At 36.0% G+C, this 26175-nt stretch overlaps 1 long non-coding RNA gene across 1 annotated transcript; it reads left to right on the plus strand.

Annotated features, from left to right (window-relative positions):
* The first annotated feature begins 3193 nt into the window (after positions 1–3193).
* On the plus strand, positions 3194–24186 carry LOC131410543 (uncharacterized). Its single transcript, XR_009221278.1, has 3 exons — positions 3194–3274; positions 3500–3569; positions 23929–24186. It is a non-coding gene; the product is annotated as an uncharacterized LOC131410543 (long non-coding RNA).
* Positions 24187–26175: the final 1989 nt, after the last annotated feature.

The following is a 26175-nucleotide window of genomic DNA, read 5'->3' on the forward strand; positions in this document are numbered from 1 at the left end:
AGTTTTATACCAAACTGAAATTATTTTAGAGGATACATCTCTCTTCATTTTTCTCTCTATTTTATATAATATTAATTTTTGTTTTATGGGTTTTTTTTGGGGGGGTGAAACACAAGAAATAGATTTTCAAATTTCCTCTTTATTTTGTTCTCATATAAGATCTCTCTCTTTTTTGTGCATGTGTGTCTTATTTTTGTTACATGACACTGCTCTGAAAATTTTCTTGAGGCCACATTTTAATTATAGGATTCAAATTTAGTGTCATTTGAGAGTTATAAATATGTGTCCAGAGACTTAGGATGAGAGTTAAAAAATTAAATCAATATTTTCATTTCCATCTTGGGTCAGACAGCAATAAAGAGAACAAATGACCTAACGACTAAGGTTCAAACTAGGTTACAATTAATGGTTAATTGCTTCTCCGTGGAAATAAAAATGATGAATGTTAATCTATAAATTGATTTCTATAGATCTACAGTGATATATTGATACATCTGAATCATTTCTGAGGTGTTTGTGCTTAATAAAATAGGAACCTAAAGCAAGTAGCAGTTTACAAAAGAAAACCATTAACTGACATAGATTGATATATAAGGCTCCTATTTGTATACTTCAGGGGATATGGACGGATAAAAATTTAATCTCTAATGCATTTTATAAGCTATAAAGGAATATATCACTTAGCTGTGTATATTTGAAGATATGCTACCTCAAAACACAAGAGAGAATCCAGAAATACTTTACCCTAAGAGAAAAGAGGATGTTGTGAAATATTTAGAAATCAGTGATGATACTCTTTAAGAAACCAATAGTTATAGAATGTACAATATTTGGAAGTGATGCCATTAATATCATCATATGATAATAGGTTGATTATTTAACAAAGTTAAAACAGCAAACAATAATAAGAACAAATAGTATTGTATGTGAATAACCAGAATTTTTTTTGGTTTCATTTTTGAGGAAAATAACAGAGTTGCAGTTATAGGCATTTATATTTTAATTAACCATAAGAAAATATTGGTTTTGTTTTTTTTCCTTTTTTTTTAATAAAATTTATTTTCTAAAGCAATTTTAGCTTCACAGAAAAATTGAGTGGAAAGTACAGTGAGTTCCCATATATTCCCTGTCCCTACACATGTACAACCTTCCCCACTATCAACTTTCCCCACCACAGTGGTACATTTGTTATAATTACTGAACCTATATTAACAAATCATTATCACCCAAAGCCCATGGTTTACCTTAGGGTTCACTCTTGGTGTGCATTCTATGGGTTTTGACAAATGTATAATGGTGTGTATCCACCATTGTAATATCATGCAGAATGATTTCACTGCCCTAAAAATCCTCTGCCTATTCATCCCTTTCTCCTCTCTAATCCCTGGTAACAACCAGTCTTTTTACTGTCCCCAAAGTTTTGCCTTTTCCAGATTGTCATATAGTTGGAGTCATATAGTATGTAGCCTTTTCAGATTGGCTTCTTTCATTTAATAATATGCACTTAAGTTTCCTTCATGTCTTTTCATTGCTGGATTGCTCATTTCTTTTTAGCACTGAATAATATTCCATTGTATGGGTGTATCACAGTTTATTTATCCACTCACATTCTGAAGGATATCTTGGTTGGTTTCAGGTTTTGGCAATTATGAACAAAGCTGCTATAAACATCCATGTGTAGGTTTTTGTATGGATATAAACGTAAGTTTTCAAATCATTTGTGTAAATACCAAGGAACATATTTGCTGGATCATATAATAATACTGTGTTCTGTTTTGTAAGAAACAGCCAAACTGTCTTCCAAAGTGGCTGAACCATTTTGCATTCCCACCAGCAATGAATGAGAGCTGGTATTGATCCAGATCCTTACCAGCATTTAGTGTTGTCAGGATTTTGGCCATTCTAATAGGTGCGTAGTGGTATCTCATTGTTGTTTTAATTTGAAATTTCCTAATGACATATGGTGTTGAACATCTTTTCATATGCTTACTTGCCAACTATATATCTTCTTTGGTGAGATGTCTGTTCAAGTTTACACCCATTTTTTTAATTGGATTTTTCATTTTCTGCTTGTTGAATTTTAAGAGTTCTTTGTATATTTTGGATAACAGTTCTTTATCAGATGTGTCTTTTGCAAATATTTTCTTCCAGTCTGTGGCTTGTTTTCTCACTCTCTTGAGGTTTTGTTTTTAGCACTGTCACAGATTTATTCTTTTTGTCAATCTTTACTGTCATTGAAATAGGATCATGGGAGAGAGGCAAGATAAACATGGGTGTTTAGTCGACTATTTTGAAGCAAATGTCCAGATCCTTTTAAACAACAGGCAGTAGGAAAAAACTAGACTCCTTTCAGAAATATTTGTTGAAACAAGTTTGTTTTGTTTCGCTGTCTTTTATCGAGAGCTTAACTGTGAGCCACACTCAGTGATAAATTCTTTATATACATTCCCTCATTTAATCTTCATGTAATCCTCAAAGGCAGGCATTACTGTTCCCCTCTTATAGAAAGGAAACTGAAGTTCAGGAAAGTTAAATTATTTGCCCAATTCACACAGTTAGTAAATGATGGATTTGAATGCTAAACCTATAGTTGATTGTGCCAGAAGCTATATGCTGTTAACTCTGCATATTGCGTCTCTATTCTCTTTCTAAATTAATACCATCATTATCCATTTAGTCTGAATATCTAATACATTTATCTGCAAACACTTATTATTATTACCTGTTATGGGCTGGGTTCTTTTTCTAGATGTTGAGTTTATATAGATGAATAAGACACAGTCAGCATATATTCTTGTCCTCGAGGAACTCCTAGTTCAAAGGAAGGTAGATAAATAAGCTGTTAAATTACAGTACAGCAAATGCAATAGAAACGGTGTTGTGGCAACCTAAAGGTTGAATATTTATAACAGATTAGCCCATCAATATTCAAGACTAAAGTGAGTAAAAAGTAAATATATTAAAATAATTATTATTTTACACATAGGACAGAGCAAACATTTCCTTTAATTTGGACTCAACAAAATATAAGGAAATACTGAGCCACCTGGCCTGATTGGAAATACTGGACCATCAAATCGCATCATAGTCATGATCATTGTTCACCCAGCTACGTATCATTCCATTACAGAAAGGTGATGCTAATGAAGACAAGTCAAACCAGTTGGAGTATATGGGGAGTAGGTAATACGCTTTTCTCTTGTTTTCATTCTAGGCAAAAATACTTCACTTGATCATGAAGAAGCAATTAGACTCTTTTTTGGATCAAACCAAGGTATTTCCCTACCATTTTTCTGAGTCTGAATATTACTGTATTAAAAAATGACAATTCCTAAAATTTTCCACGTAGCTTTACACTTTATTGGAAACAGCCAGGAAAACACTTCAAAAGTATCCAAGCTTACATGATTTCTTAACTCTACAGTAACCTCAGACTCTCTCAAAGTCAGTTCCTGCCTTAAATATTCAGAGAATGCATGTCATTTTGGTTTCTTTTTAGATCCAGGGGAAGTCAAAAATACCTTAAGACACCAAAGATCGCAGAAGTGTGATATATCTATACCATCATAGTGAGTATTATGCCCTTATTTTAGCCTTTTTTCAAAAGCAATCTGACTTTATATAGATGTATTTTAAGTCATAAAACTTAATAATATTGTAGCTGAGAAAGAGGATTCAATGGCTTTCCCATAGGCAACTTTATAATGTATGAAAACATAAACGAAGATTAATTCTGCGTGTGTGAAGGTGACAAGGGGTTACGTATTTAGTATTTTCACCAGGCTTAAGAGGTAACTTTAAAAAAAATTAACTGGGAACCCTGGCTTCAATCACAAGGGATAGGAATGGTTGATGAATTAGATATTATGAGACAACTCACGTTTTATGAACTATTAAAAAATTTTACCAAAAGAAAATGGACCAATCTCATAATGGTATATTGCAACTATTACAATGCTAATGGTCTCAGAAAATACTTTAAGAATTGTGTATAGTAACATGTATGGCATGGGATTATTTTGTTTGTGGCACATTGGTTTAGTTTAACATTTAATTCATAAGATATGCATGGAATCCTGCTTCTTTGGTAAAGTTCAATGTAGAATTTAAAGATTGCAGAATGTCCTTTGTAATTGATAAGACCAGACAAAGAACAGAGATAAAGATCTGTGATTAGTGAGGTCTTGAATTCTTTTAAAGGTCTTGATCACCAAAGATTTGACACAAAGTAAAACCTCAAATCAGTTATTTTTTTTCTTGTTGGCTGATGTGGATAAACTGGAGAGGAAGTTGAAAAATGGGCAATTGAGAAATGTGTATGATATGAATCATTTGCGCAGGTAATTTTATCTATGAGAAGTTAGAAGATTTTAAAATTCCAATTGAATTACTTGGTTGTGCAGGTCTGTTTTCTAACACACAAGTAAATAACAAGATGTGTGGTTAGGAGGATTTAACCTCATGCCACATGTTTGTTTGTGTGTCATAAAGTGAAACTGACTGGCCTCAACAGCCAGGGAGTTATATGTGTGGTAACTGGAAGGAAACCACACTGTGCAACAAAAGGATGTTGAAGGAGTTAGAAAGCAAAATTAATTTACAATCTTGCCAGCTCTACATTGTTGTTAACCAACATCACTTAATGCTATCAGAGTATGTATTTTCAATATTTCAATATATCTATAAGGGAACACCTCTTAGTGATCAGTTTAATCGTATAGAGAACCATTTTCCTACGCTTTTCCTCTTGTTACTCTACGTTATCTTCCGGAGTGACCTTATACACACTCATGGCTTCAATAATTGACTGCGTTCTAATGTTTCCAAATCTCGACTCCCAGTCTAGCTCCGTATATCAATGACATCCTGCTTACTGGCTGTCCTCATTTGGATGTCCCATGCGTACCTCAAACACATCTTAAACTACACACATCTTCTCAATCTTCTCCTTCCTTCGAGGTTCCAAGTATGCTTCTCTTCCTGTGCTCCCGATCTCAGTAAATAGTACCAGTATCCACCCGTACAGTGAAACATTAAACCTAATCATCATCCTGGTTCCTCCCTTTTTCCTACACCCAATGGACCACCATGACTATCACCTAACCAATTCTATCACCTAACTGTGTCTCAAAATTGTTCACTTCTCTCTAATCTCAATACCATTACAATAATTCAGACCCTCATCCAATTTCTCCTGGATTACTGCAATAGTTTTTTAGTGAAAATATCATTTATGTAATATTTTTTCAAGATGTCTTTATAATTAAGCCACCATTATTATGCTATTTATTATACTCAAGCAGACTGTATCCTATGCCTTGGTTTTAAACAAAAGTTTGGTATTGTTCTTTAGCTGTGAATGACTAATTTAGGCATAAAAGTCCCATCCCTGTATATGGCTAAACCCATATATGTGCAATGTGTACACCTTACCCAACAGTGATCCCCCATCTCAACTATGAAGTCAGCTTATTGATGGTTCCCAAAATACCCCATTTGAAAGCTTTGATTTTAACTCAAGCTCTTATCCAATATTAGACTGCTTTGATAGCTGGAGAATCATTTTCAGCTTATGCAAGGAATGCCAGCCCAAGAGGGAAATAGGTAGGACACTCATAGTGCACGTGTGAGTGTATGTATATTTAAGAAATAGTGTGTCTACCCAAGTTGAGGGTCATAATGATTTCCGAGAAGCACTTCTTATTGGAGGAGTTAGAAAAATAATGGTACAAATTTTTTGAAAGTAGAATTTGTATCCCCACATAAGAAAATATTGCTTTTCTAAATATGATTCTTACTTTTCAGTATTGAAAAAAAGATATTTAATACCATGTGCCTATATCTCAAATAGTGTGATAACTTAAACACATCTGTGTTGTTCAGCACCTTTTGTAGTGAGCTGCATGTATGGCCTCTCAACTTGCCCCATTTGAGTTAGCATACTTTTATTTATATACAATATATGATAAATACTCATAGGAGATAGGTGAATCAGATACGGCTCCCACTCTGGAGGAAACTAAAACTAAAAGTTGATTAAAAGTAAGAAGAAGATAGCAGTACGCTCCCTCTAATCCATAGGAAAGATTTCAGACCACTAGGTTGATTGATTTTCACTCAGCACGAACATGAGAACATAGTTCTTCAGTGCTTTCCGCTTCTGTAAATCGGACCATAAGCCATAGGAAAAGCTATTTCTTTTGAGACGTATAATTTTATACACTGTAAAAATCAGATGTTGGTTTGGCCTTTTCAATCAACTGTTTGACAAATTCAATGAGTAAAACATGAATAATCACTTAAACACGTATTTGGTATGGCTTTGAGTAAAATAATCATTGATTTGATATTTTGTTTTTGTTGTTCAATTGGTTATTAGATTATGATTATATATTTTTCTCTTTCTAGACATAGTCTAATTTCAAATATAAAATTAAAAAACAAATAAAAAAATATCCCACGATGCTTTAAATATATACACTCAAATATCCACCAGTAGGTCCATCAACATGATGTCATTCACAGAGGAGAAAAACTGAAGCCACTTGTCAGCTCTGCAGTACTCCTAATTGCAAACAAGAGTGAAGAATTTTGAAGTTAATATGTAAGAGACATATAAAAGTTCTTATGTAACTTATGAGAGTCCCTATGTCCTATGTTTCACTATAAATCATCTTCTTACAACATTTTTAATGAATAAAGTAACCACATCTTGTCACAAAAACAAAATGTAAAAAAAAAAATTTGAAGACCACAAATATGATTATTTCAAGTTAAGACTACACCATAATTTTGTGTCTTTATATATGGGTTGTTTAGTCAATGACTCTACTTTGCATAGCCAGCTTTCTAAAATCAGATTTTTTACTACTTGAAGATAATGCAGTATAGATGATGTGTTGGCAAGAGTCAATCATAACCTTAACTAACTAATTGTAGGATAGAAATGTTATGAGCAATACAAAAACATTCTATTTTTCTATACATAGACACACACTGAGTAAACGCTTCTTTAATCTGAACTTTAAATTGAGCACCTTCCAAGTAGAGCCCTGTACATTAGCATAGTAAATAAAATAGATAACAAACAGTGTATAGTGTGTGTTATTTATATATTTACATATTTTATTTAAATATATACTTTTTATATATACAGTTAGATAGTTAATTAATACTTTTGTTAAAATAAGTAAAATAATATTTCAATCATTAAAAAATGTGGTTGATTTCTTGCCTAATTGAAGACTAAGATTTTAGCATAAATCTGAGATTATTTTTCTGAGTACCTTGGAGCTATTCATGGGAGGCGTACTATTTTTATTTAAGAAACTCAATGAAAGAGCCTCCTGCGGATCAGCCAGTGTTCCAAGTACTTCACAAATATTAACTCAGTTAACCATCCTTACACCCCTATACAGTAGGAACTAGGACAATGCCTCATTTCCAGATGAGGAAGTAGCTTACCCCAGGCCAGACAGAATCTGGCTTCAAAATTACTCGAGTCCACATGCCAGTTTGGAAAGGACTGGCAGCTATATCTAAGCAGGTTTCATTGATTAATTTGAAGTCAAGGGCACAGAAAAGATTACTCAACCCTTGGTAGCTGGGTTGCAAGACATCCAGGGACCTGGAGTCTCAGCCTCCAGCTGTCACTCTGTGTTATCCAAGAGTCAGAGTCACGTCTTACCTGCCCTCCTCTTTAGGCCATGTCTGCAGAGCACCCAAAGAGCAGGCAGTAAAGGGAAACTTGTCATCAAGCAGCAGCCGTTCTCTTTAGGGGAGGCAAAAATGACCCCTTTGTTATCTTTGACTCCACAGCTACCGTGACATTATTCGGTTAGCCATGGTTACAAACTGGTTTTTGTGGTAAGTCTAAGCCTGACTTGTGCAATTCTTTGAAGTCTCTGCCAAAACTAGAGATTTGAGTCTCTCTGTCAATCGCCCCCATTAATGATGTAAATTTGTGAGTTTATTTAGCTATAGAGCTTCACAGACTGAAGTTTAAGCTTGTTTCTTCCAGGAAAGATGGGGGCCTGCTCTGTATGGCTACAGGATGTTTTTCACTGTCTTCTAGAATTTAAGTTAAAAAAAATTTAGTTTCTGTTTGTGTAGTGATGATGAATTTCAGATTCTTCACAAAGCTTGAGGAAAACACACTACACTTTTCTGACTGTAAGTGAAGGCTCATTATGCTATAAGGGAAAACAGGGCTTTAAAGGACAATTACTATATTAGTATGTAACTTTCTTTTTTCATTTTACCACAGAACTTTGAATAATAGAATTTAAGTGGTTGTTTCGACTTAAATTACTCCTACCTCTTACATTGCTGTTTAAACACCCTGAGATCACCATGTGTGTTATTTCAGAAAGTGAAGAGCCCCCCAAATTGCTTCAGAAATATTATAATTTAAATTTAGTAATTTCCCTCATGAATAATAGAAAAGTTGTTCAAAGATAAATAAAGCTTGTGAACTGAGGGATTTTATTCCACGCTAGGGAAGAAAACTAACGTTTACTGAGTGTCCACAGTAAGCCAGACATTTGGTCTCGCTTAAACCCCACACCAAATGTATGAGATGGATATTTCTTCTCCCTGTTTTATTGGCAAAGAAATTGAATCCCAGAGATACTAGGTAAATTGCCTAAGGGCACACAGGGCCTAAATTTGATCCAAACTGGGATTATCCTGACCTCAAAAACTGTGGTCTGTCCATTACAGTACCATAAACTTTGGGATTTTAAAAAATCTTGGTTATTTTCACCTTTAAATTAATCATTGGTATTGACAATGCACTTTAAAGAAAGGAATAATTTTCAAGAGAGAGCCACTTATTCCTTTCATTGGAGTTATGGAAATCATGTTGTATATTAAGTATAATTTACCTTGGCAAGTGCCATGGTTTAAACTGAGTGGTATTAGTGTGCTCAGTTAAATACCTCTTTGGAAACAATTAAAATGTAGAGTAAAGTCCAAGTGTGAAATGTGAGCCTTTGTCTCCTGCCTCCTTGTGGCCCCAACGCACAAAGTGCAGTGGGACGCACCTCAGAGTCCTCTTATGGATGGCTGGAAGGATTACACGGGAGTAAGCAGGTGAGAGGCATCAGGTTTACAGCTCACAGCTTCCTTGATCTTCAGTCCAAAGCGGAGGTTCAGAGTAACTGCCAACAGAAAAGAAACCATTGTACAAGAGAATTGCTTAAAATACTTCAGTTGCTCTCCCCGCATGGTGGAGGCAGTGTTTGTGGTTTGGAGAGCTATAATGACGGTTTGAAGCTGTTGTACCAATTCGAAGAATACATATCTCTGTAACGTGGTGTGCTTTCTTATCTCGAAGAGCATGTGTTAAAACAGTTGAGGTATGTTGACAAAGTTGCATCTGTAAGGAAAGCACAAGTCTTAACATTTCCTCACTTCATAGTTTGTGTGCAGTTGGCAATGTGAGTGTTGATAAAGAACAATGTTAGTTCCTGTTTGTGAAAGATGATCAGTTATGGATTTATTTCTAGTTTTGTCTATCTCTTCACAGCTATGAGCAAGACTGTTCCAAATTTCCATTAGATTATAGAAAGTTTATTACTTTCTTAGACAAATAAAATACAAATACAATTTCACCCTGCAAAGAGATTATTAAGCTAATGTTGCAAAAGACTTATTAATCTTATGATGGTCAACAGTTCATAGCACTCAATAGAGGAATTCAAGACAACTTGATTTTAGAACCTACTAGTGTCTTGCAAATCACATACAAAGTGCCCAATAAATATTTGTGAAGTAAATATACATGAATATAGTTCTTGCTGAGAGTTCTCAATCCTCAGTTGTAGTTCCATTTTTATGTGTGAAGTGGAAGTATTTATTTCTGACAGTTTTGGGCTTATCTTTAAAAGATCCTTGGGCACTTTAGACAAAAATAACAATATTATTCATTATACTGATGACGTGCATACACAACACACACTCACACAGAACCACTAACCATGGACTTCTTGCATATTTATGAAGGGAAAAATACTTGCTTTGCCTGTAGCTTAGTAATGAATATCTTCTCCTTTTGACCACAGAGGAGGAAATGCCCTACTTGTTACTTACTATGGATGTTTACCTACTTTCTTAGTTATGGTGTACAAAACTGTTGGTAGGGTTTCTGGGTAGGCCGAGTTTCCACAAGTGGGCCACATTTGGGTAGGGTTGTCCTAAACAGCCAGTTCATAGGGTCCAAGAAGAAGCTACTCCAAATTTTCTTTGCCACTATGAGTTATTTTAGTATTTTCCGACCAGGATTAGTTAGACCTGGAAGGCTCTCCTAGTCCCTTACAGACAATTCAGTTAAAATGTTCATGCCCACTTGATGCATAGTTGAGTAGACATATCTGAGAGTTTTCATATTACTTATCTCTTCCCTTTCACTGTTGATTTAATTCTCAATTTTGCCTAAATATCTGACTTCAAGAACTACTTCCTAATTCATACCTTAAATGTGCCTGGTAAGAAGCTTGATAATGAATTTATTGAGTAAATGCTGGGCTTTGAACAGCATTGACATCTCACTGAGGAAGAAGCACTCAGTTTCTAACTGCTGACAAGTTAGGTGTTCCTAATACAAAAGTTGGTTTTTATTGCAAGGAGATGCTTTGTGATTTCACATATGTAATGAGTGAGATATGGAGACTTTACCAGGGAGCAAAGACAGACAAAAGTGAGGAGGTGAGCAGAATGGAATGGATAAAGAAGGCAGATTAATGGGGCAAGAAAAAGAAAATTTACTCTTTTTAAAATTTTCTGTAATATCTTTACTTAAGATACATGTTGAAGAGAATTTTGTTCACAGCTGCAAAAGAGATTCAGAAATGAATCATAGAAGAAAAAGAAATAGAAAAGGTAATGAATTATGGAAAAGGGGGAAAAATGGGAGGGAGAAAAATGATATAAGGGAGATGAAAGAAAAATGTCTAAAAGAACAAAGGTATTTATGAAAAGGCTGTAAATCTTCTGCCCTTTCTTCATTCTTGAGAATCCTCTGGTCTTATATTTTCTGTTTCAGTTGACAGGATGTACATTTATAGACTGTTGACCTAGTAACTGAAACCTTTGCTTTTTTCCTCTTCTCAAAATTCATGAAATGTGAAGTTAGAAGAGAGAAGTTTGTTCCTAGCCACTTAAGAATGCAAACCTTAAACTGCGGGCAGTTGTAGAGATTCAAAATATTCTTTAATAATCCAAAGTGACAAAACTTTAAAACAATTAGGCTATTCCTATTGGCTATGGAGATTTCTTAGAACTTACTCTGCAGTATATTTTAATGACATCAGTAACACCGGAGTGAGAACCACTTCTAGCTTTACAACTACTTTAGAATTCTTCCAATAAGTTAGTAACTACAAATAACCCAACAGATCTAAGGAAACCATGACTATGTTCCCTGAATTGAAGAAATAGCTCTCTACTGGAAAAGTGTCTCTTTAGCAGCAGAAGGCCAAGGCCGAAGTGGTGGACTCTGGGGCCAGGCGGTCTGGGCTGGAGTCCCAGCTCTGCCTCTTACTGTCCAGGTAACCTTGGGCAAAGTCATTTCTCCTCTAGGAAGGTGCTCGCTGTGAAGGTACAATCTCACAAAGTTGGGCTATTGAATGAATTAATGGATGCAAAGAACTCAGAAGAATGTCTGACATATAAGAAGTATTTAATAAATTTATTAGGATGCATTGTTCAATATAGAAAGGAGTAAAAATCACTTCAAAACATGAAATAGAAAGCCATAAAAGAAGTAAATAGGTATGTTTGTGTAGTCGGTCAGGGTGAAGATTATTTTTTAAAAAAAAAACTATCAAAGTATCTTCCACATAATTAGCAGTTCGATAAATATTTGCTGAAAAGCTGGGAGGATAAAAGAATAAAACATAAAACAAGAGCTATTCACCAAAAGGTATTTATTGAGATCTAATATCAGCTTATAGCTGCATTAGATCTGTTTTGGTTGGAGAAAAAAATATATGATTTAACTTATTTCTTCAAGGTTGTTTCAATTAGTTAAAGAGAGAAAATCACATATATGACAGACATAAGATGAGGTTTTGCAGGTAATAGGCATTCAGTAAATGAATGAATGAAAAAATCTGAAATAATTATAAATGATACTAGTAATATACAGAACTATAAGGTAGGCATTCAGGGGATCATAAGAGCTGAATGGGTTGATATAGTTCAGAAAGTGGGACTCAGGCTGGTATTTAAAGAATGTGTAGATTTAAGATTGTCATTCTCAGCCCTGGTTGCACATTAAAATAGTGAATGCCCAGGTCCCACCCCAAGAAAATCTTAGTTAACTGGTCTGAGGTGAAACCCAGGCATTTATACCGTTTAAAAGCTACAAAGGTGATTTTAATATTAAGCCAAGGTGAGAATCCCTGGTATAAATGGTCAGAGAAAACAGAGAAAAAATTCCAGGCAGGGCTGGTGGGAGAGGAATGGTGGTGTAGGGGAATTTTTGTGCAGGGCCATGAAACGAGGTGTAGTGGCTCAGAAAGTAGCTACATTGAGGCTAGTCTAGCTTAATTTTGGGATAATCAAGTCCTAAACTGGAATGGCCTGGACGAGGAAGGAAGTGACAGATATGTGGTTCTCTCATATGCATGGGCTTTGACTTTAGACAGACCCAGCTTAAAGTCCCTGGGCCTCAGAGGTTGCATGTCTCTATATGCCTCATATTTCTCGTCTATAAAATGGATGTGGCTCTCTCGTAAAGGAACAGAAAGGACATGGTGAACAGAAGAGCTAAGTGAGTTAAGATAACTGGGAAAATGGTGATATCATGACAGAGGCAGGAAGATGGAAGTGCCCAAAAAGCAAGACAATGCCTCATGAGTTTATAACACTGTATTTCTAGAGGAAAAACTCATTTAAAAAAATTTCCAAATAAAAGACATTATGGATCAGGAAGGCACTATTTTATGGAACAAAGTAAATCCCCTCCTCCCAGCTACTCACTATAAATTCCTCCTCAAAACTGATAATACCAACTCAGAAATGAAACTAGAAATGTATAAGGCAGTTTGGGCAAAATAAGAAATGGCCCTCTTGAAAGTCTACTTAGTGTTTCAAATGTTCATATTAGAAGCAGAAGTAAGTCCCGTGAGAAAAAGCTAAATGAAAATAGGAAATAGTACTGAAAATGAAAGCCACATATATTTTGTAAGAATTTGTCCTTCCAAATACTCTTAATAGACTTTTCTACATAAAAATAATTGAAATTCTTAGACCTTCTGACGAATATTGTCTACATGGCAGCACAAATTAGTATTGCTATTTCCAAATTGAAGAAATGTGGTTGCTTAGTAACATATTAAATGACTATCTAGGCACACTTTTGACTTAGCATAAAAAGAACAAAAAGTACTAAGTGAGGCAAAGTGATCTAGAGAGAAGAGGTGGCCTGTGATTAAACTGTCTTTTTATCTAAAGCTATTATATTAATTTGCCAGGTCAGCTTTTGAAATGGCTTATAGACACCATTGGCCTAAATATTTCTATTATCTCCATGTATTATTATGCATGTTTGCTCATTTTATTGCCACGAGAACTCTGAGAGGTTGAGTAGACATGTTATCCCCCCGCATAGTAGAAGGCGAGTTATTGAAAGGGACTGATTGTCCCAAGAAAATGTGCCTGGCTAACAATAACAATGACCAGGCTGCAACCCAACTTTCTTGAGTTTCTGTGTGATATTATTTTATTTTAGACTATAATATTCATTCCAGTGGTCATTGACCTTTTAAAATCACTTTCAGAAAAATCATCCCTGTATCTCTCTTCAGCTTGTGTAACACAGTGAAACCAAGTGCATTCACTTTTTGGAATTATAGATGACTTGGACTCTGATAAGTGTTACTTTTTAAAGGAAGCAATATTTCATATTCTTAATATGTGTGGGCTTTGATTTTACATAGACCCAGCTTAAATATCCTGGAAAAGTTCCATAATCTCTATGTGCCCCAGATTTCTCATCTATAAACTAGATAATAATTTCTACTTAGTGTGAGGATCTTATCAAGTAGGAATGCATGTAATGTTCTCAACACACAATAGGCTCAGTATATGTTATTTACATAATTTGAAGTTGAAATAACTATTTCATAATGATATAAAAGTAGGTTTTATTGATTTATTACAAAAATTGTACTCTGTAAAGAAAACACAATCCATTGTTATAACTGAAGATACTCTGAAAAAAAATTTAGGTTAAATTATGGAAAAATATTTTTAAAAATACATAAAATATGAAAGGTGAAACAAAAATATCCACAAATATTTTTATGAAGTTAGATAAGTTGATATTAAAGCTCATACAGAAAAAGAAATGATAAGAATAGCCAAGAAAACACTAAAAAGAAAAACTATACAGACAACCACATGCAAAAGAATGAAACTGGACCACTATCTTACACCAAACACAAAAATCAACTCAAATTGGATTAAAGACTTGGACATAAGACCAGAAACCATAAAACTCCTGGAAGAAAACATAGGCAGTGAGCTCCTTGGCATTGGTGTTGGCAATGATATTTTGGATTTGCTATGAAAAGCAAAGGCAACAAAAGAAAAAATCAACAAGTGAGACTACACCAAACTAAAAAGCTTCTGCACAGCAACGGAAACCATTAACAAAATGAAAAGGCAACCTACTGAATGGGAGAAAATATTTGCAAATCATATATCTGATAAGGGACTAATATCCAAAATATATGTAGAACTCATGCAACTCAATATTAAAAAAAGAAACAATCCAATTTAAAAAATGGGCAGAGAATCTGAATAGACATTTTCCCAAAGACACACAGATGGCCAACAAGGACATGAAAAGGTGCTCAACATCACTAATCATCAGGGAAATGCAATCAAAACCACAATGAGAGAGCATCACACATTTGTTAGAATTGCTATCATCAAAAAGACAAGAAATAACAAGTGTTGGCGAGGATGTGGAGAAAAATGAACTCTTGCTCCCTGTTGATGGGAATGTAAATTGGTACAACCACTATGAAAACCAGTGTGGAGGTTCCTCAAAAAGTTAAAAATAGAACTACCATATGACCCAGCAATTCCACTTCTGAGTATTTAGCCAAGACAAGAAACAACCTGCGTCCATCAACAGATGAATGGATAAAGTATATATATACACATGTACCTATGTGCATATATAATGTGTGTATATATGTATATTTATGAAGTATATATATACAATGGAATATTATTACTCAGCCATAAAGAAGAAGGAAAGCCTGCCATTTGCAATAACATGGCTGGACCTTGAGGGCATTATGCTAAGTGAAATAAGTCAGACAGAGAAAGATAAATACTGTATGATCTCACTTGTATGTGAAATCTGAAAAAAAAAAAACTCTCATAGATACAGGGAATAGATTGGTGGTTGCCAGAGGCTGGGGTTGAGGGGTGGGAAAAATGGGTGAAGGGAGTCAAAAGGTACAAACTTCCAGTTATAAGATAAGTAAGTCCTGAGGATGTAATGTACAGTATGGTGACTACAGTTAATAATATTGTACTGTGTATTTGAAAGTTGCTAAAAGAGTAGATCTTAAACGTTCTTATCACAAGAAAAAAAATTTGTAACTGTAATGATGGATGTTAATTGAACTTGTGGTGTCGTTTTGCAATATATGTATATATATATATATATATATATATATATAAAATCACTTTGAACACCTAAAACTAACACAATGTTATATGTCAGTTATATCTCAAAAAAAAAAAATAAGCACAAAAATGAACAAAAACTATAAATGGGCACTAGCTCTAACAGATGGAACCTACTATAAGTCGTCTATAATTGAAATGGTGAGGTACTGGCATATAATAAAGAGATGGACTAGTGACGTTGTAGAAATAGACAGAGGTACATCTCGAATTTCAGTATGTATGTATATCTGTCTACTTCTGTTTCCAAGTCTCCTTCCAAACCTGAAAACATGCCGTTTCTCTGAATCTTCTCCTACACTGCTTGGAGTTACTATCCTGGCAATTGAACCTTGATTTCATTCCATGCTTCTAGATGTCAATTTCTCTCTACACCAGCACTGTTCAACACAACTTTCTGTATTGATAGAAATGGCTTAAAATGTGGACTGTCCAATAGGGTGGCGATCGAGACCTTGAAATATGGCCAGTGCAACTGAGGAACTTATTTTAAAATTCTGTTTAATTTTTAATTAATTTATGTTTAAATAGCCACCTGAAGCTAGTGGAGACTCTACTGGACAATCAAGCTTTATACTCTAAGCTCCTCAAGGAGAGATTTAAGTCTGCTTAGTTCACACCTGTGTCTAGCATGGTGCCTGAGGGCTGACGGGTTTTTATTTTTCCAGTCCATATTAATTCCACTACAGATATTTGGCAGGTGGGCTGGTGGAAGTCTGGTGTTCAGCTCCACCACCACACAGGGTCAGGGAGGAGAACTACAGCTGTAATAGGCACTTCTTGCAACGGCTTTTCCCTTTGCTAGGCATAAGCTGGCTTAGCCTTGATCATACAGGCTTGCAAAAATTCACTCTAATTTGCAGGAACCTCGGAGTATTGTTTTTATGTAATAGTGAATAAAAAACAAAAGCAGGTGTAAACATATTTATTCACCTCCTTTAAGGAAACTGTAGGTTTCTTCAAGTAATGTTTTCAGCTCTTCTCATAGAGAAATTTATCTTTGAGGAAACATATGTAGTCAATAGTTTACATAAACACCGGTCTCAGAAAAGCAGAACATCAGCTGGAGGGCTTGACAGCAGCAGAGGGAGAACATTAAAATTTTGAAAAGGAGTTTCTGTTAATCTAAAGATATTCGAATTGGATCTTCACAGACAATTCTGGGCAAAGTCAATAAAATGTTAAGCAGCATGCTGGCATGGAAAGTGCTAGGGCTTAGGGCCTTAGATCTCTGATTTGACTTCCAACTCTCTGTTCCCTTTAGCTGTATGAGGAAAGCTACACAGCTTCTCAGCACTAGCTCTTGATCTGACAAAAAGAGAAGAAGGATTGTATTGTGTAAGTGTGGTTTGGGGGATGAAATAAGCTAATGTAAGTAAATGGTCAACAAAGGTTTATTTCCCTCTACTCACATCTCCTCCCACACTATCGCTACCCCAAAAAGGTTGTTGCATAGAGTTAAGAACATGAGATCTGAAGAAGATTCTAGAAACCACCCCATCAAATACCCTCTCTTTATAAATGAGGAAATTGAGTATGAGATACGCAAAGACAAAAGTGATACCAGCAGCAGCAGACTCTAAAGAGGAAGATGGCAGATGCCATCAGCATCACACCTGCTCCACACCTGCTCTGTGCCACCACCTTTGAAATAGCAGTCACTGCTGAAAATTCAGAGCTGCAGTCAAATGCATGTTTTGAGTTCTCCTTTCTCACATTGTGATTTTCAATGCTTATTTTTTCTTTACTTTATTAAAAGTATTACCAGACTCGTTAAATTTCTCAATTTGAACCAATGATTATAACCACTTTAAATAAAAAAAAATCTACCTCAACATTGTTTTATCTAGTAGGAGGACAAGTTCTTTACTATCAGTGTTCAGAATTCTCTGTACCTTTCTCTGTTCTAACATGGTGCTTTGGCCTTCCTGAATTTTAATGCACACAACTTTCACTTTTTTTTTTTTAACTCTGTTTGGGTGACCTCTTTGGCTTCACTGTCTTTTCTCTTGGTGATCAAGAGACACAGCATAGAGACGTCTGATTGTGATGAAGGACCAGGGACGTAACACATGAGAGACAAAAACTTTGTGATGTCAGTTGTAAGAGTCAGTATTTTATAGCACAGGGTGGAAATGCAATATCAATTCATAAATCAACTGTTTGTTCATAGGAACATTCCCTGAAATAGTACAGTTTGGGCATTTGTTTTTTTCACAGTTGAATATGCTTTTGATTTATAGCAGTTATAAAACCCATTTCCTTTTTCCTCCTTGTTTCCTTATCTGGGTATTTAATTTTACAAAGGCAAACACATCCAAAACTTTTTTTGTGTAAGGTTAATTTTCTCATATAGAGTTTTCAAGCTTAATTACAACTTTACCTAAAGGGAGATCATTTTTTTGTGTGTGTGAGGAAGATCAGCCCTGAGCTAACATCCATGCCAATCTTCCTCTTTTTGCTGAGGAAGACTGGCCCTGAGCTAACATCTATGCCCATCTTCCTCCACTTTATGTGGGACGCTGCTACAGCATGTCCTGACAAGCGGTGCATCGGTGCAAGCTGGGGATCTGACCCCGGGCTGCCAGCAGCGGAGTGCGCGCACTTAACTGCTACGCCACGGGGCGGGCCCCAAGGGAGATCATTTTAAGTGTGGTATTCAGATATAATAAAACTTAGGAGAAAGACAAATTAAAGAATCCTGATTTTTCTTTTTGTTATAAGAGGCAATAAAGCTTAAATACTGTACCTATAATATGACAAAGAAAATAATATGTAACTAACATTTTATATAACATAATAGCAAGAGTATACTATATTTTTCCATTTTTTACACCTTACAGAAATGAATACAGAAGTAGAGAGTATGGATACAATTAAGACTAAAATGTAAAATATAAAAATATCCAGCCTAATATATTTAATTTCTTTTGAATGGGGTTTGTCATGATAAATACTCTCTGTCATATATATCTCTTTTACAAGTAGATGGGTTGTCTACTAAGATTTCCCGCTTTTTATTTCAAGTAAATTTATGAGGAGGATATTAAGAAAAAGAATATAGCTCAGTGTTGTCACTCTGGAGATGAACACATGGATTATTCCTAGGAGGCATATGACATGGATAGTTCTGTCGTTATCCACTATAGAGAGTCTAGACTTGTAAGTATTACCAACAGTGTAGTTTATTTTTCAGGGAGTCATGTGGTCGCTCCATCCTTCCCTTCAGATATTATTTCAACAGTTTGTCCTACTTTCTTTTATCTTTAGGCCCTCTCTCCCTTTCTCATCAGCTCATACCTATTCCATATTTACATGTATTTTTAAAAATCTATCTATCCATCCATCCATCCATCCTATTCAGGAAGAACTCATAAGATGATAAGGCTTATATAAATCATAAAGGAAGGAGGATTCCCGTGCTGTATTCTCAGTGCTGTATTTTTGCCTCTTTATTTTTCCTTTAAATATGGTATTTGGAAAAATTCCAAGATGAAACCTGCCCTGAACAACAGCTCCCTCAGTGAAGCTATTTTATAGCTGATTTTCTTCCTTTACAATATCATGCTTTGGTGCAATATTTCTGGGCATTTAACCTTTCACTCCTCAACAGGAATCTCTTTCTTTATTGAGAGTAACAAAGCCAGGAGAGGCAGCAGGTGTGCAAGGCTTCAGTGGCCACAACTGGAAAGAAAAAGAAAGAAAGAAAAAAAGTCATCCCCAATCTATCTAGAGCATAATCTTTTTAAAAACTTGCCTTTCTAGGTATATATTGTCAGGTTTATTCAATTTGCTTAACTGTGAGTTCACGCTATGGTCTTGCCAGAAAATTCCTGGACATCCTATTTTTTCTTGTTCTTGCTAATGAGAGAGAAGCCCTAGATAGCACACACCGTTGGCACAGCTCATGCCCTGACCCAGGGGTAACAGGCCTAACTAGAATCAGGACAAAGGAGCCCCCCAGGAGCTTCATCATTAGTCCTTTATAATCATAGTCTGTAGGAATTCACGGATCATTAATCAACAAGTCCAATTTTGAGACAAGTTATTTAAATAATATGAGCTAGTTATAAAATCATAACGTTGTATAAATTAAATTATAATACTATAGGTCCACTACTTTTATTTCCTAATTGAATGTAAAGGGATCCAAAATGATCTATGGAAATAATTAAACTTTTTAAAATGATAAATTAGTGAAATTAACCTGTTAATTATTGTGAGACATTGAAATATTGGTACTCTCCATTCAGATAGAAAAAATATTGGAGAAATTAAGTGATGATATCTCTTCTTATTTTTCTTCTATATTTTATTTCTTCTTAATTCTCTAAGAGTTCTAAGATCTACATTTTAAAACCCTAAAATAAAATATTTGATGATTTTCTTTCATTCAAAGTCAGTTCAATACACTTTCTTCAATCAAACACAGAAATATGTTTTAAATCAGTTTGCATGTCAGATGTCATTTTAAAAAACACCTTAAATTGTTGACATCCTGTGAAAGGAGAAATGGACATTGTCATATATTGTTATTAGGGAGAGCCTCTGTGAAGAGCAATTTGGCAATATACATTAAAATGTAAAAAGTGTATAAAATTTGACCTAGAAACTCCACTTCTAGATATTTATTTATTCTCTACATGTACAGGTTCGTGTGCAAAATGATGCATGTAAAATGATATACACCAGAGCAGTTTCACAGTAGTAAAGATTAGAAAGAACCCAAATGTCGTTAATAGAAACCAGTAAAATAAATTTTGCTATGTCTGTAGTGTGGAATGACACAGAAGTATTAAAATAAATAAATAAAACAATGCTAATAAAATGATGAAGCTATTAAAATCATAATAATACATAACATTGAACAGTTGACTTGTATAAATTGATTTAATCCTCATAATATCTCTGTGAAGTATATTTATTATCTATTATTAATCTCATTTTACAGGTAAAAACCCTGGGGTCTGGAGAGGTTTCCTATAGTGACTGAGATAGAACGTAGTGAGGCCATTATACAAACCCAGCCAGTCTTATACTGTGTTATACCATAGAAATAATTGCAAAGGTATATAGAGTGTGTACCTATTTGTAAGACAAATATATATTTAGAACAAAAGGAAGGAAGGTAGGAAGGGAGGGAGGGAGGGAGGGAGGGAGGGTGAGAGAGAGGGAAGAAAGAAGGGAGGGAATCTACATCCCGAATTTATCTAAAGAATATAATTCTTTAAAAATATGCCTAAGTATTATATTATTGGTTAATTCACATAATCTTTTATTATATATTCAAAAGTAAATATTTTTCAATGAAGTTAAAGGTTTTATAAGTCATACATTGCAAAGTATGCGCTGCACTGTTCAATATGGCAGCCACTAGGCACATGTAGCTCTTGAGTACTTAACATATGGCTATTCTGAATTGGGGTATGCTATATGCATAAAATACTCACCAGATTTTGAAGATTTAGTACAAAAAAAGAATGTAAACTATCCTATTAATAACTTTATTGCTTACATGTTGAAATAATATCTTGGTTATATTGGGTTAAATAAAATGTATTGTTAAAGTAAATTTCACCTATTTCTTTTTACTTTTTATAATGCAGTTGCTAGAAAATTTTAAATTACTCAGATTATATTTCTCTTAGATACCAATGGTCTAATACATTCAGATTTCATTGTACTTCGCTTCCTTTCCCTTCAGCATTATTTGTCTAGCATGGTGGTTATCAACACTTGATGTGCATTAGAATCACCTGAGAAATATTGAAACTATACCTGGGCCCCACTAAGAGGTTCTGAGTTAGTTGTTCTGGGCTGGAACCCCAGCATCACTTTTGTTTTTTTAAGGCCTTGCATTCTAATACGAAGCCAAGGTAGAGAACCACTGCTCCAATCCTCTGAGCCTAATAGAATTGTGCAACTGGAATAGCCGGATCATATGGCGGTTCTATTTTTAATTTTTTGAGGAACCTCCATACTGTTTTCCATAGTGGCTGCACCAATTTACATTCCCCCCAACAGTGCATGAGGGGTCCCTTTTCTCCCATCCTGGCCCACACTTGTTATTTATTGTCTTTTTGATAACAGCCATTCTAACAGGTGTGAGGTGATAGCTCATTGTGGTTTTGATTTGCATTTCCCTGATGATTAGTGATGTTGAACATATTTTCATGTGCCTGTTGGCCATTTGTATGTCTTCTTTGGAAAAATGTATCTTCAGGTCCTCTGCCCATTTTTTAATCAGATTGTTTGTTTTTTTGATATTGAGTTGTATGAGTTCTTTATATATTTTTGATTTAATTTGCAAATATCTTCTCCCATTCAGTGGGTTGCCTTTTTGTTTTGTTGACGGTTTCCTTCACTGCACAAAAGCCCTTTAGTTGGATTTAGTCCCATTTGTTTATTTTCGCATTTGTTGTACTTGCCTGAGGAGACCATCTAAAAAAATGCTGCTAAGACTAATGTCAAAGAGTTTACTGCCTATGTTTTCTTCTGGGAGTTTTACGGTTTCAGGTCTTAAATTTAAATCTTTAATCCACTTTGAGTTTATGTTTGTATACGGTGTAAGAAAGTGGTCCCATTTCGTTCTTTTGTATGTAGCTGTCCATTTTTCCCAACACCATTTATTGAAGAGCCTATCTTTTCCCCATTGTGTATTCTTGTCTCCTTTGTTGTAAATTAAATGACCATATAAGCGTGAGTTTATTTCTGGGCTCTCTATTCTTTTCTATTGATATATTTGTCTATTTTTGTGCTAGTATCATACTGTTTTGATTACTCCCTTCTGGGTATTTACCTGAAGAAAATGAAAACATTAATTCAAAGATAGATATGCACTCCTATGTTCATTGCAGCATTATTTACAGTAACAAAGATATGGAAGCAACCTAAGTGTCCATTTACAGATGAATGGATAAAGAAGATGTGATGTATATATACAATGGAATATTAGCCATTAAAAAGAATGAAATCTTGCCATTTGCAGCAACATGGATAGACCTAGAGGTTATTATGCTAAGTGAAATAAGTCAGAAAAAGAAAAATATCATATGATTTCACTTATATGGGGAGTCTAAAAACGAAATAAGCAAATTAACAAAACAAAACAGAAACAGACAGGTAAAGAGAACAAACTAGTGGTTGCCAGAGGGGAGGGAGCTGAGAGGATGGGCAGAAGAGGTGAAGAAGATCAAGAGATAAAAGCTTCCAGTCATAAAATAAATAAGTCATGGGGATGTAATGTATAGCATAGGGAATATCGTCAATATTGTGATACCATTGTATGGTGACAGATGGTAACTAGACAACGTGATGATCATTTCATAATGTATAAAAATATCGAATGACTATATTGTATACCTGAAACTAACATAGTATTATATGTCAATTATACTTCAATAAAAGATAAAATTAAAAAAAACTGCAAAATAACCCATATAAAAATGAATAAATGTTATTGCAGAACAGGTAAACAAAACAAAACAAAATAGCGTTGTGCAAGGAACTAAATTTTTCAAAAGGCATTTTTTTTCAATAATATTTTAGAAGCTAAGTTTTCCATTTTCTTAACTAGATAGGGATTTTTATTTTGCTGAACAATGCCAAATAAGGTAGAAGGCACGGGAAATTTTCTATTAAAGGAATACTTAGAAATTTTTTGAGTCTTTGCTTAGTTAAATTTGTTTAATCATTATTGGAACAAAGAAACCTTATTCATATTGCTGGTTGTCTTCCAAACCTGGCCAAGTAAAAGCATTTAGAACACTTCAAATAGAGCAAATAAAAATTGCAAATCTGTTTGTATTATGGCTATGAAAACTAAATGTGGCCAACAGTACTGGTTCAAAGATTATGTCTTCACAAGTCACAAAAACAGATTTTTCTGGGCCCAAATATTCCCAGTAACACACAAATAGACTGTGGTAAATAAACCATTAGAATCTTCTGTGCCCTTCTGTACAAGCCCAGTTTTATAAAATGCCACTAAAAGATGATTCTTATCATTCATTGTTGTATTCCATGGATCCCATATTCAGCCTCTCAATTTTTCTATCATTTTTCATAATTAATTTATTGCCTTTTTTGCCACAATGTTCTGCCCCATATTTTGACTCCCACTTCTTATTGTATGGTGGTGATAAAATACTGATGACTGAGAAAAAAAACTGAAGGAAAATCAAATTGTGACTTGTAAAATTATCTACCTATTTTTAGGAAGGAAGAAATTACTCAAGGAGGGTGAACTCAAGATGGCGGCGTAAGCAGACTCGGAACTCACCTCCTCCCGTGGACACAGCCAATTTACAAATACTTGTGGAAAAATTACCCCTGAGACAGAACTGAAAACTGGATAAGAGGAAGTCCTGCAACAACAGACAATCCTAACTGAGGTGGAAGAGGCAGAGACTCCCTTCTGGAGAGAAAAACGCCGCCTTCACAAGCCGCCAGCTTCATGGCCGCCGGGAGCAGCTCACAGGTCCGCAGCCTCCCTGGAGGTGCCGGGCCCTGGCCGGGGAGCGCCCCCGCTGTGGGCACTTTGTGGACCCAGCACAATCGAGACCAGCGGCATAATATCTGACTGTGCCTGCTACTAAAACATTGGGAAGCACCCCCAGAAAAGCTAGTTCACAAAGAAACTAAAACCAGCTCTTAAAGGGCCCGCACGCAAACTCACCCGTTTCAGAAAGCATCCTAAAATCACCAGAAAGAAAGGTGTACAGTGCTGTGGTGAAAACAGACTCACCTAATAGGCCCTGTGTGCATCTCGGTGAGGGGGGAGACCTCTCCAGGGACTGGGACATTGGCGGCGGCCATTGTTGTGGCCTGGTGTGGGCGTGCTGGCACAGACGCCATTGGAGTTCTCCCTGAGGCCTGCTAGCCCAGGCTCTGCCCCACCCGCTAGAGCACCGATTTAATCCAGCTCAGCCAGGGCAGGCAGCCCACCTTAGAGACTGGCCCCACCCAACAACAAGCCCTCAGGCAACTTGTGGGCCTGCATAGATTGGTGACTGGATTCTCTGCAGCCTGGAAACTGAGCCGACTTTAGTGGGGCAGGGTGTGCACAAGGAGGGAGTGGAGAGTGTGGGGGGGTGGCGGAGTGTGTGGGGCTCCCGCCATGGAGAGTCCGCTTCGGGAGGTCGGGGCACTCACACGGGGCAGGACTGTGTTGACTGTGTGTGTGGACCTGTGGGCGGCAGGGCTTGTCAGCTGCAGAAGACTTGTGTTTCTCAAAGACCCACATAGGGGGTTCACTCCACCTTCCAAAGCCTGAAACAATTGGGTGCTCCTGTGCCTGAGGCCAGCCCCACCCAGCTGCAATCCTCAGAGAGCTGACAAGAGACCTAAAGGCTGGAAGCTTATAGCAATTGTAAGGCCCTGAGCCTAACAACCTGCCACGCTGGGGACCTACTCACTTAAAAGAAATACTGCAACACAAATGTGGTATTAGAACTTGCAGCCAACTGTGCTGGGGCTCCCCACACCTCATAAAGAGAATGAAGGGCCCACAACAACTATAAGCAGCTGAGCATTACAACAGCTGGCCAGGAGCATAACTCGGCCTCCCTGGGTGCCTACAGGGAGAGCAAACAGGCCACAACAGAAGGACACATGTAGCACACATAGGGGTCACCCCTGGAACATTGAGAACTGAGGGAAGCACACTGGAAGCCTCCTAAGGCATCACTTACATAAGGTCACCTATCCAAGAGCAGGAGATGTAGCTGACCTACCTAATACATAGACACAAGCACAGGGAAAGAGGCAAAATGAGGAGGCAAAAGAATACATTCCAAGTAAGGGAACAGGACAAAACCCCAGAAAAGAAACTAAGTGAAACAGAAATGAGCAACCTACCTGACAGAGAGTTCAAACTAAGAGTGTTAAGGATGCTCACTGATCTGGGGAGAAGAATAGATGAACTCAGTGAGAATGTCAACAGAGAAATGGAGGATATAAAAAAGAACCAATCAGAAATGAAGAATACAATACTGGAAATGAAAAATTGACTAGAGGGACTCAAAAGCAGAGTAGAGGATACAGAAGAACGGATCTGTGAGCTGGACGAAAGACTAGAAGAAATTACCCAAGGTGAACAGGTAAAAGAGAAAAGAATTAAAAAGAGTGAGGACAGTCTAAGGGACCTCTGGGACAACATCAAGAGCACTAACATCCGTGTTATAGGTGTCTCAGAAGGAGTAGAGCGAGACAAGGGGGCAGAGAATCTATTTCAAGAAATAATAGATGAAAACTTCCCTAACCTAAGGAAGGAAACAGACATCCAGGTACAGGAAGCACAGAGAGCCCCAAACAAGATAAACCCAAAGAGGCCCACACCAAGGCACATCATAATCAAAATGTCCAGAATTAAAGATAAAGAGAGAATCCTAAAAGCCGCAAGAGAATGTCAAGTTACATACAAAGGAAACCCCATAAGGCTATCAGCTGACTTCTCAGCAGAAA

Source organism: Diceros bicornis, chromosome 10 (genome assembly GCF_020826845.1).
Source record: "Diceros bicornis minor isolate mBicDic1 chromosome 10, mDicBic1.mat.cur, whole genome shotgun sequence".
Classification (NCBI taxonomy): domain Eukaryota; kingdom Metazoa; phylum Chordata; class Mammalia; order Perissodactyla; family Rhinocerotidae; genus Diceros; species Diceros bicornis.